The following is a 13,054-nucleotide window of genomic DNA, read 5'->3' on the forward strand; positions in this document are numbered from 1 at the left end:
CATGCACAGCCCCTAGTCTTGTGCTGCAAGTATTCAGGAATCAAGTGTCTACTGTAACAACACACTGCAGCCACTGAGCTGTGCAATCATGAAGGTTAGAGTTTGCCTTGACAGTGGGAAGTGTGCTCCATTGTCTTGAAATCTACTTGGCATCACTAACCACTGGGTGGGAAAAGTACTTCTTCTTTTCTTTCTACCTACTCAATGAAGACAAACATGATCTTATGAAGATTTACATCTCTGTCTGCTCCAGATGGACCTCTGAAGAGAGATACTTTCTTCACCATCTTACTCAAATATAGATCTTGCTTCTTAAAATCTGTATATATTGTGTTGGGGCTGCCCATATTAACCCAGTACATACAGGGAAACATGAGTCCTTCCACAACTGAATTCACTGCTGGTGAGCTTTCTCATAGTTTAGGAATAATTTTGGAAATGTAAAATTCAGAAATATAAAAGCTTGAAGTAAAATCCAGAGAGCCATGTTCTGGATTTGAACCCCTCCCCGAGTACCTGAACAGCATTAGTTACTTCATTTTGGCAGTGTGATCAGAACAACAGTCACCAGAGCAAATTTATGGGGGGTCACATTGTCCTGGCTGGCTCATCTGAAATGCGTAGGAGAGGAATGTGTTTTATATCCTAGCAGCTCAGGGGTCCTGCCCAGTGAAGAGCTAGCATCAGCCTGAATTCACACGCTGAAATCATCTTTCCAGATTCAGATAATGGCATTATGTTCCTTTCAAAAAGCACTTTTTCTTGCAAAATATCTTCACAGTACAGCTTTCCTTTTCAGAATTCCCCTTCCATTGGCAGAGATTCAAACCCACCGTTCCTACCTCTCAAGGGATGCCCTAATCAATGAGCAACCATCTGTTTGGGGTAAGGGGGGAGGGGTTGTTTCCCTTCCCTTACTGGTGTCCTCCCACTACACGGGAAGAAGATGTCACGACTAATTGGGCTCAGTAGTTAAATCACTCACCTGAGAACAGGCAAGATTCTGATTCCTGCTCCTGGTTCAAAGGTTGCTTCTGCAGTAAGTAAAACATGCTTCATGTAAATAAGTTTTCACACCTCTGTGTATGTTAATAGCTGTAAGAATGGTGAACTCTTGGTGGGTATCTGCAGATATGTATTAACACAGGTTAAGTGTATGTGTGTGTATATATATATGCATATGAAATTAACACCCTAAAATCCTTTTACTGTATTGACAATAGAACCAATAAGCAGTAATCCAATTTTAAAAGTCCTAGTAAAAAACATTTTTTGACCAAAAAAATCCACTTGTTTTTTAAAGAAATTATGTTTGCACTGGGAAAAAAAATAATCAGTCAAACACAGATAATAAAAGTCAGGTTTTGGTTATTAAAAACTGAAATAAGATATCGTTTTTTGATTGAAAGACTGAAATATTTTGCAAAAGTAAATAAAATAGTATTTTGTAGGGGGAAAAGTGTGTATGAGCACAGGCTATTTTTTTGTTAGAAAGAGCATTACTTATTCAAGTTAATGTCAGAAAATTAACCATGGTGTATCTTACAAGAATATGGGAAATGTGACGTGCTAAAAGCTGGGACACATTTTTTTCTGCAAGAGACAACTGCTGAGTTGACGTTCTGCCTGTAAAGTTCCATAGATAAAACACTGGGAGTTGGCCAGTATCAGCTGTAAGCCAAAATACGTGACTCACTGTTGTATAATTTGGTGACTTCCTCCCAGGAAAACACTGGAGTTGAAGTCCTTCTTTTTCCAAGAATTAGATGTATTTCAACTAAAGAAAATTATTCTAACTCTCCTAGGTTCTCCTGGTGATCACATACCTCATTTCTATGTATTAACCTACCATAATGGGGTTTTGTTAACCCTTTGGACAGCTGAGCGCCATGGCTTCTTAGGTATCAGCCCTGACCGTCACATGGTTGACTTAGCACCAGTGAGCACTTCACAACCACAGATTCATTTTCCTCAATTTGTTAAGTGGCTAATTATAAAGGTTCACAAAAGAATTGACACAAGGGAAGGAGACAGCCAGGCTTCTATCAGCAGCCCCATGAGGCCTGTACAAGTGTCCTTTGTAAAACAGAGCACAAATTAAACAATGGCTATAATAAGATCTGGGGACTGGTGGATAATGAAAGAAAACTTCCTTTGTAGATGCAAAACAGGCACTAAATGGGTTGTTTTTATGTTTGACAACAGGGCCCTTATGTAACTCTTCATGAATTCAGAGTCTGCTGTTAAGGTAATATTCTTGGACTAGACTAGATGGTAACAAGCTAAATAAAATGACTACTATTTATTTTGTGTCTGTGGCTGTGATTTCCAATTTCATTTCCATACTGTAGTATATCAATAAAATTTTTTAAAGCAGAGTATAGTGCATGCACTGTTTCCCAAATAAGAAGATATTTAGGAATTTGCTGGTAGATATAACTGCAAAATGAGCAGTGTTTTATTTTAAGAACAAATGCAATTGACGTGTGAACAAATGATTTGTTCTATCTACAGTCGTCAACTCCTTATTATGAATAGCTGAATTTAAACTAAAGAATAAATTTAAGCAGCAGCCTTTTCCTTGCCTGCAAGATTTATATACAGCAAATTGGACTTTATTTTGTCGGTTTAAGTATTTAATGAAATTGAATGAAAGTCTTTTTTGTGCGTGTGCCGTTTCTCCCTTTCACCATAATACAGCTACTCTCTATGCATAGTGTTTGCATCATTATGTAAGACATTTGCAAATATGTGTGATGTGTTTGCCTATGGGAAAACCCTCTCTTCTAATGTATTCATGAAAGATGAATTAACAGTGCTTTAGGTATGATAAAGAGATTCATAGTATAGTCTATTATAATGCAGATATTAAAAAGCAAGCTCATCATTTAATAAGAAAAATGTTAATCTTTTACAATCATGGCAATGTGTTTTATTTCTGAGAATGTCTTCCTTCTACCATTGTCTTCTTATTAGTTATAATTTTAATTTATCATTTGCATTAGGCTGATATCTAGATAATAGTCAGGATACCATTGTGCTGACATTGTACAAAGACAGCATCCCTACCAGAAAGATCTTTGTTTTCTTTCTTCTGTGTTTCTTTCTTCCCTTGATCTTCCCCTTTTCTCTGTAATACAGACCTCAAGCATATCTCCTCCAGGATACTGATATGATACTTTTGCCACAATAAAAAAACCCCAAACACTACACCTCAAAACAACAGCTATGAAAAAAATTTCTGCAAGATGATGCAGTCCCTGATTTTTCTCCAGATGTCTGTATTTCAGGTGACAAAATGTAGGTGTTCTCTGGCCACCTGGTAACCTATGCCTTCAGGAAGCTATGTTGTGCAGTTACAGTCTCAGTTTATGGTTTGCTGGCAGAGATACTGGTTTCTTTGGCTCTGTTTATGTTGTTGTACCAGCTGAGGTCTCAAAGCTGAACTGCAGCCCAAACTACCCAGTTGTCACCCCTGTGTGGATTCCTGTGCTGATCCTAGTCCAGAGAAGACCAACTGCCCTCCCTAGCGGGGAGGCTGAGACACAAAGTGGCAAATGACTTAGCTTCAAACACAGTCACATAGGCAACCCAGAAGCAATTAACTTGAGCTACTTCACTCTGAAAAGCAGAAAACCAACTTTCGTAGAGTTACGAAACTACAATTCCTGCTGCATTTCACAGACATGCAGTGGGACAGGGGAAAAGGACTATGAAGGATGATTATATTGGGCGAGGACAGACAGAAACCCAGAAGGCTGAATCCTTTGTCTGTTTTCAGACATGTAGGATCCTTGTCTATTTATTGGTGTATCTCACTGTCATCTTCTACCACATCCCTATATCCACTCTCTCTCATGCTAGCACTCCAAATCTATCATTCACTTATTTGTAATTTCTTGTAATCTGTGCCAATTTCCTTCACATAATCCCCTGGGTCATGTACAGCAGTCAGTGAGAATATCCTCTGAGAAAGTATCCTGCAGTTAAATACGTTTTTCTTATTGAAACACAAGGATTTTACAGAAACTGTTGGTAACTATGACACTTTTGTCATGAGTAGATCTGGATTCATAATCTGTAGCTGAGGACATACCTGGATTCAGGACCCTGTACAGCTGTAGCCAAAGCAAAATGTTTAATCCCAGGCTCTTTTAGGCTTCATTTAGGCTTTTGAGACAGTCTGCAGAAGGACCTAAGGTTTCTTGTAGCACACCAGGGCTCTAGCCAGTGGATTATTATGCATCCTGGCCTGGAAGCTGTACTCTCAGGCTTTCTCATTTCATAAATTTCATTAACCTGAAGAATGACTTTTTTTGACCAAGATCCTGAACACCTTTGTGTTTCCTTCCCACGTTCATTTCACTTGCAACTGTTGTTCCAGGAAAGGCAGTGCATTGTGCTTCATAAGCACATTGACCCCAAACACACTTGTTAAAGGAAATACAGAAAGAAATAACATAGGGCTGTTCAATGTATTGCTATCTTCATATTTTCTTATTTAGTACGTGTTCCTCCCTGTCTTCTGCTGGTTCCTGTTGCTCAGCTATCTTAGACACATCATTATGTTGTCAATAACAGTTGTGGGTGATAAAGGTAGAAAATCCTTAGTTTGCCTTTTGGTTCCTCATCCTATCAGCTTTTCTGATAGTCATGCTCATATTTTTTTTTTTTTAATTTGGTCGGCAGACCTTCCTCAGTTCTCAAAGAAGGATACAGTGTTAAAAATCTGAGCAACCTAATAGGTGGGTCTGACTTTTAAGGACCTAAATCATCTTAACTGCTGCTAAAGTATGTTTGTTTTAAGCAAAGGCCATCTTTCCCTTAGAAGACAAGGTCAACATGATATCCCAGCCTGGGTTTAGATAGAGCTAACAAAGTCTTACACCTTTGTTTGTGTATGCTGGGAAGGTTTTTCACCTGATCTTTTACCAAGTCTTGAATAAAGTCCTACACTAATAAGATTTCCAGACTTTGTAAATTAAAGTAGGGATCAATATCTGTTTTACAGAAAAAGGCACTAATCCTCATCTTCCTAATTCTTTGAGATAGATTAGTAATAACTGAAATCTTAAAAGAAACGTATAGGTGGATATATATAGACGTAGACTGCATGTAAATAATAGGCTATATATTATATGTGTATGTGACCTGACTCATGTGATTAAAATACTTGTCACATAGGAGAGAGAAAATGTTTATCATATAGTGTAATCTATATAATAAAGCCCACACTTACCTTTAAAAAACTCTTTAAATATGATTTGGCATATAAAATTAACTCCTGTGGGGCTGAGAGCTCACTGTACAGAACCACAAAGGAGAAGTGCCTGGCATGCCACAGCTATCAGAGAAGGTCATTCACAATTGCATACAGAACGTTGCTATCAGAGTTTCAGGAGTATATGGTATGTGAACTCAGTTTGATACCTGCCTAACCATTTATAAGTGCAGTTACAACATCAACATGCATGATCACTCTAAATGGATGCACAAATCTGACAAATGATTGCACTATCACTTCTGTACAATTGTCCCGATCCTCTAGTTCATTAGGAATTGGGACCACAAGGTTTTTGTCTGAGTATTCACTGCCCTAAGTTACATGGGTTCATTTGTTTTGTATATACATTCAAAATAAATGAATTTGCATTTTTAAATGGTAAAATATTTACCATCCAAATTAATAAATCTTTCATCAAAAATAAATTCTAAATATTCTCTGGGTAGCATTTGAAACTATCATTAATGGATTCTGTTTCAGTTTCAACTTTTTGGGTTTTTTTGTAAAGTCTACCCTATCCATTTTAAATTTGAACTAAGCTATTATTAAGGGATTGAAGTTTTCTGGTGAATGAAGCAGCCCAACTGCTTTTCATGACAAAGTTGGTAATTAGAAGGCCAATTTAATGGTGAATCAGGCAGAAATATTCAAACCATGACAAATGACTTTAATAATACAGCTTGCAATGCTTGAACAGAAATAAATTTCACTTCCGAAACTCTCGACTTTTTCTGCCTGCCTGGAAGATAAAACTGTCCAGGAGGTATTTTGTACCCTTTATTCAGTAAAGCTTTTACCAGAACTTAAGCCAAATAGCTTGCAAATGCAAAAACATCATTCAAGTTCTTATGATTTTTTTTCCTGAAGGTAGGCTGTGTTGAGAATTCAGTGTAAGTCAAAGATTTATTTTTTTTTTTACATCCTGCTTAACCACTGCAATAGTGTTTTATTGTTTTATCTCTGACTTGAAGCATTAAAAATAGTCTACACTGGCTTCAAAACTGAAAGCTAATTTCACTGTTTGTCATAAGTTTGTTAAGACCACATGCATTCCACAGTTTGAAAAATTTCATTATTCTGTCCATGCTGGGGCTTCGTAATTGGATAGTAAGGATGTTCAAAGACTAATTTAGTGAATTGCACAATATTTTAAATGGAATTATGCAGGTTTATGGGGCCTCAGGGGATTGAGCTAGGAGCCTCTTGAGAAAATCTGTTTATCAGTAAATGATATTAGCAGCTTTCACCTAGCTTTTGTCTTCATTAAATTGCTGCTCTTCCAATTGAGGGTCACATCTGAGGACTGCTTTGATAATTTGTCATTATTGTCTTGTTTATTGGAGCATAAAGTTGATACAGCAAAGGTTGTGCAGTTTATATACAACATGTAAAGTTTTTCCTACCAGCCTTACCAACCCTTTATCATAGCAAAACACATCAGGACACAAGAAATTGTAACTTGTCTGGTATTCTAACACATGGTAAATCAGCACACCCTGTGTGTTAATTTGCTAATATTTTCTAATAGAATGTAACATTTTATATGTCCCGTTACATCAGACTGTGTTTTCTTTCCTTCTGTCATTTTCAACTGCTAGTTTGAAATACTTCTTTTTTTTAAAATGAAGTAAAATTTTGTTTGCTGTTAGTATGTCCCTTTCCTGACCATACTTTGAATTTACCCTAGTCTAAACATGACCAGAGTTTGCCCCAATTTATTGAAATCATTTTCCATAAAATAGTGCATGTAGCAGACTTGGTGTATGTTTTAAAGCACCAAGGCCACATTTAATAGAATTTCAGTAAAATGATTATTTCAATGCTCATATTCATGGGAAGAATAGTTGTAAATATACACAGGCTATATAGTCCAATTGTTTGTTTCCTTTCATGTTATCAGCACCACAGAAAAATTTATTTCTCTAACAGAAACTATAGGTGCGATGCACGAATAGTAGAAAATCTATATAGATTGAGAGACTATTGACCAACTTTAGACATGCTTTCTTCAGGCCTCCTGTCTGTGAATTATGTACCCTTTCAAACTTTATTTATCTGTAGAGATCATATACTTTTAATAACATCTATGCATTAGGCTTATTTAAACCACTTGAAAAGGCTTAGCAGTATCGCTGCATTTTTTATGCTTAAATTATCCTGCAGACTAACGTAGAAGTGAAAGAACATTCTTCTTGTTTTACTTTAGACCAGTTTCCCAAGAAAAACTGAAACTTCCAAACTGAAAACTATGCAAGTTTCTATCTAAAGTATTTAAATGTGGGACAATGTCTGGTTGGTTTGTTTGTAAGAACCTGTCTTTTAAAAAATATTCTGAAACAAATACTTTAAAAAAAAAATTAAAAAGAAAGCACATTCTGGACAAGCACTAATCCTCAATGTTAGTTTCCTACAACAATGTTATTCAGAACTCGTCTCACAGAAAAGTTTTCTTCCACAGCAAACTGTGCCTTGACGGTGATTTCAATATCACAAAACAGATTTTCCTGTTTTATGAGATTTCATTTTTTAAAGCAAGAGACTTCAGCCTCAGTTCCATGTTAATGTGAAGAGGTTTCAGGTGCCAAAAGAAACTCAGGGCAAAACCAAAGTCCCTACTCATGATCAAAGTAGATCCTTCAGCCTGAAATATTAAGCCAGACTGGTCTGGGGACATATGACAAATCCTCTGAAGTTGCATACATTCGTAGGCAGAGCTTCCCAAGCTACCACTCCAGCCTGTAGGTCACACTGCTATCATATACAAATGCCTCGTTCAGCTTGGCTCACCCTTCCACCCTCCCTTTTCCTTTCCTTTCCCCATGCACTGCTCTCCTTCCCCACAGGTTAGCTGTTCTCTTCCTTGACATACTAGCATTTTTTATCGTCATTTACCTTCTCAAATTACCTCAATGCATTTTTCCAACCTTTTGTCATCTTTGCTGTATTGGTTCCCTCTTCCCACCTACTCTAGACATTGCCCAAAAACTCAACAACTTCAACTGAGTCAGTGTGCATTTTTTTAATAGAGTCACGAAGGTGAAGATTGCAGCTAAAAGCCTCGTGTCTGGAATATATCAGTAGGTAAATGCATATTTTCAGTTGTTCCATATGCTCCTCTGCACAATTTTCTGTCTTAAACATTCCCTGATATCGCTCGTTGTTTGATGTTTCTATGTCATGTTCTCATGCTGCTGCAAAATCAGTCTAAGCAACAGTTAAATTCTGTGTTTCAGCTGTAAGGTGTCTTACTTATTTTGAGTGGGAAACCTCTTGTTATTAACATCTCAGGATGTAAATAGCAAGAACATCGTGGATGTGGGTTCCTAAGGATGTAATCTGGTACAGAGTCCATAAAAAACCCCAAAAACTTATGGAAAAATGCAATGGTTCCATTATTCCTCTATTTGGAGCAAGGTAAAACCAGTCCAGGTGGTTCAGAGTCTTGGGTACTTTCAAAGAGAACTGTCTCTCTCCAGTGACTATAAGAGGAACTGCAGTGCATGCACTTCACTGACAGCAGTTGTGAAACATTTACTAAGGGGTCAGCTGGTCCAGATCCTGCCCATTGCTTCTGCAGCTTTTACTTTCTTCTGAGACCAGGAGAGCTTCCTCTCTATTTTTCTCTCTTGGTGAGGTATAAATTTAGGAAAGGGAACAAACAAAATGGGCCTCTGTGGCCCAGTGGCTGTGTATGTGTTACGCATCAAGAATCATGGTATAAAAAGCTGCAGGCATGGCAGTCTGGAGAAACTTAATCTTCTCCCCTCATTTTACTTTGATGTCATTATCACTGGTGACAGATTCATGGTGCCTTACATCTGAGCTCAGACTGACATCCATTTGAAATGTTTCTGAATCTTGCACACTTGGCTAGACGAAGTAACACCTTCTGTAGGAGCTAAGAGCTGTCAGGAGCTGAAGAGGTCACAGAACCTGTCTGGGGTGAGTGCCTCAATCATCATAGGTTGAAGGTTCCTCCCGTTTGCTCTTAGAAGAAAAAAGCCAGACAGCTATTGTTCCCCTATGGGAAATATGCAATTCAGGGTAAGGAGTAAGAGTGGGTCTAGGTACCCTCAATCACTTCTTGGTATAGGTGCGTAACTCCAGGAAAGGAGATGATTTCAAATATTTCTTTCCCTTTTATGCTTCCCCTTGGCTATTTTAGGCATTGAACTCTTCCCCTTTTTTTCCACCTAATAATTTTCCACCACTTATTCATATGCTGTTGTAAGTCCTAATCTTAGACACTGAGCATTTCCCACTCCATTATGAAAAAACTTTGGAGCATAACTTGATTTTGTTAAGTACTGCACAGAGAGCTGGCATATGAAAAGTAAGCATGGCATTACTGAACATCATGACATTGCAATCCTCTTCCAGATCTGGTCCTCACTGAATACATGGCATAGCAGTGACTCCTACAGATTCAGAAATCAAAATTCAAATCCTTGTTACCACAAGGGATATTTGTCATCTATGACCCTTTAAATGACACCTAAGGTATGTCTATATCATGACAAAAATTATCACTGAAGTTACTGTAGAAGGTCCCTGAGCTGGTTCTTGTGCCATGAGTCATGTAGTTACGGCAGAAGGGAGTCCAAATCAGCCTTGGGCAAATTTCTGGCATTTAGGTTGCCCTGAGCTTTGTGGTGCTGCAGTCATCACTGTAATCACACTACCTCAGGTACTGATGCAAGTACAGGCACAAGGCTGGCATGTGTACATTTGATTGCAGTGCCATCATAACAAGGCTAGCTGCCAGGGTCCCATCAGTGTGGCAGTAGCATCAGCAGCTTAGACAGACTTAAAAACTTTACTGATGCTGCAGACTTCTCCCTGGAGCTCAAATGCAATGAGTGTGTGGCTAAGATTATATCTGCATAATGTTTTGTTTTAGTGAAACATGAGGGATTTTGTGGAACCAAAAAGTACAAAGAATTGTATTGGCCTTGTACCATCTTTCTGACACCAACTTCCCTGAAAATGAATCAGTCCGATAGTAGTCGGTAAGTGGGGAATGATAGAAACAGTCCTCAGTGGATAACTCTATCCACAATGAATTTAAAAGCAGACAAAATGTCTAGTTAGACCACGTATCTAGTTTTTACATGTCCATAAAAGAGGTAAAAGAAATTTCACTCACTGTCATGTACTGTTTTGAATAAAAAGCTAGATCTCAGACAAACCTGAAATGAAGCCCATCTACTTCGTCTGCAACTTTTATGAGAGGTTGCTCACTGAAGTTTGATACTGTATATGCCAGCATGTCCTGCAACAGTCAGTAATACACATCTGGGGCTTTAACACAAATAATTTTGTTGTCTTATTACAACTAAGCTAAACTATACATTATGGAAGTTTTGCATCTGTGAAAACAATTTTGACATGAGGAATAAATACATTTATGAAAAAGGAAAAAAAGATATTAAACTATCTGCAAATACTGCGGATACCTGAATGTGAGGGTACATAGCCATAGATTAGAAAGGAACGTACAGCTCCAGCTATTTGCTTTGAGAGAAAATTAAAATATTAAATAATTAAAATACGAATGTGAGATTATGGAGGCCAATGTAAAAGTATAAACTTATGGCTCCCAGCTGCAGTGGGGGCAACTCAGCCATTGTGAATACAAGGACACACACTCGTTCTCCCTGTTAATCTGCTCTGTGTTTATATATGTATTTTTCAGTTCTCAGGGGACATCAAAATGGTAATGATTTCCTATTTTTGTAAACAAATGGAAATACAGCCTTTCATGACAGCTGTTACTTCAAAAATTATCTGAAATATTTATATAAATTACAGCTTTTAAAATCTTTTCACTGAAGGTGTTTTGCCTTTTTGAGAAAGACTGACAATTAAAAATCAAAACAAAAAAGTATTAGAACAATGCCTGTTATTGTTTAGTCCGTAACAAAGACAGCTGCACATACCCTTATTGTGAGTCTCTTTCATCCAAGCAACCTTGCTTAGTAAAATTGGACAATTTATCACCCTGCTGCCTGCAGCAGTATGCACTACATGCAAGTGATTAGTTTGCAACTTCAGCTACCAGCTTTGATACACCTCTGAGAAACTTGCAGTCTGAATGAAAAGGTCAGTGTGGAGCTTAAACTAACTCTTGTGGACCAGATGGCCCAAGGGACTACTAGTGGGCCATAGTGTCTTCTGCCCATCTCAGCAGTAGCTGAAGGTTGCTCCTCATGACAACCCAGAAGAGGGTTGTGATGCACTCAAACACGGAAGGTAGGAGATACAATGTCAGGCATGTAAGTGAGATGTCCAGATGGCCCGCAGAGAAGGCAACGGAGGTCAACAGAGGCGTTGACTGCCTATGACCTCCTGCAGTAGCCCACCTTCCCCTCCTGTAACTGTGTGAACTAAGCTATGTCTTTAAGTTAGACCCTTAATACTGGAAAGAATTAATATGAGTTTCTGTTGTGATTTCTGCATTTAATTTCATAAAACCGAGGAATCTGCTGGATCTGAATACCGCTGTCTCTTTTGAGACCTGCAGCATGCCTCTCCTGAGGCCCACCACTCAGGCTAGCTGGGAAAACTTGCACTTCCAGCACTCTTTTCAAGAATACATAAGCAAAAGATTTCAATCTCCAAGGCTTTTGCAACCACCAAATTAAATTACACCATGCAAAACAATGTATAAATAACAACAGTAATTTTTAGGATGCACTCGGTCTTATTTGAGCTGAATAAATTCTTCACAAGCCATTGTATGTTTAGAAGCACAAGAAAAAGTTCTAAGAAGGCTTTGCTTTGCAGGAATACTGAAATATAACTGGAATAATAATTCTGGCTGCCTTTGAGGACTAACAGTGGAAAGTCTCCTTGAATCTGAGAGCACCAGTAGTTAGACTGTACACAGATGTAAGGAAAAGAAAGAAAAAAAAAAAAAGAGTATTTTGATCTCTGCCTTCTAAATAACCAGAAATGAAAAGCAGTACTAGTATAATTTGGCCAGTGAGTCAGAAGTGGGAAAGGGGAACCTTACTTTATCTGAAGCTGCAATAGGCTTAGAGTTAATAATAATTTAATCTAATTTTTAAAAAACCCAAAACACAACAGTGAAAAAGGAGAGTTTAGGCTGTAAATTGTCATAAATACTTTAGATCTGCCCCAAAGTAGCGATTTCTGAAGAGATTTTATGAATATGAAAGCCAGCAGCAGAGCCTGTCAGGAGAAAGTTATTTCAGACTTGTGAATGCACGGGGGATCCAGACAGCATGGAATTGACACCTGATTTCTACCCAAATTTTACATTTAGCAAATCAAAAGTCACTAGAAAAATTGCTTAAGCCACATTATAATTGGTTGTGAAACCTAGGTACCTAATATTTGTAAATGAAGCAGATGTCTCTTTGAAGGCTGCTCATTAATTTTGCAGAGACTCAACAATTATTATACATTCTACAGGTAAAGGGACAAAGAAGGTTGCTTTAGAAATCCTGTGGTGAAAGATCCTGAGTGCTTATTCGACATGCTGTATCCAAGCCCCTGCTTCACTGACAGCATAGGAAACTTGGCTTGGACCTTCAGATGGTTCTGTTGGGCTCCTAATGTCCGGGCACTGCTCAGGTGTCTGCTTGGGGTGGCTGCATCCTGTGCCAGCTTCCTGCCTGGTCAGCAGTGGGTGCTTTGTGTTTCACAGCACCTTTCTAACAGATACAGTTTCAGTGAGCGTGTTTCCTAGCTGCTCATAAATACTGCATGAACTACTTAATTTGATTTCTTCTCATAACTACTGTC

This window comes from Falco naumanni, chromosome 2 (genome assembly GCF_017639655.2).
Source record: "Falco naumanni isolate bFalNau1 chromosome 2, bFalNau1.pat, whole genome shotgun sequence".
NCBI lineage: Eukaryota > Metazoa > Chordata > Aves > Falconiformes > Falconidae > Falco > Falco naumanni.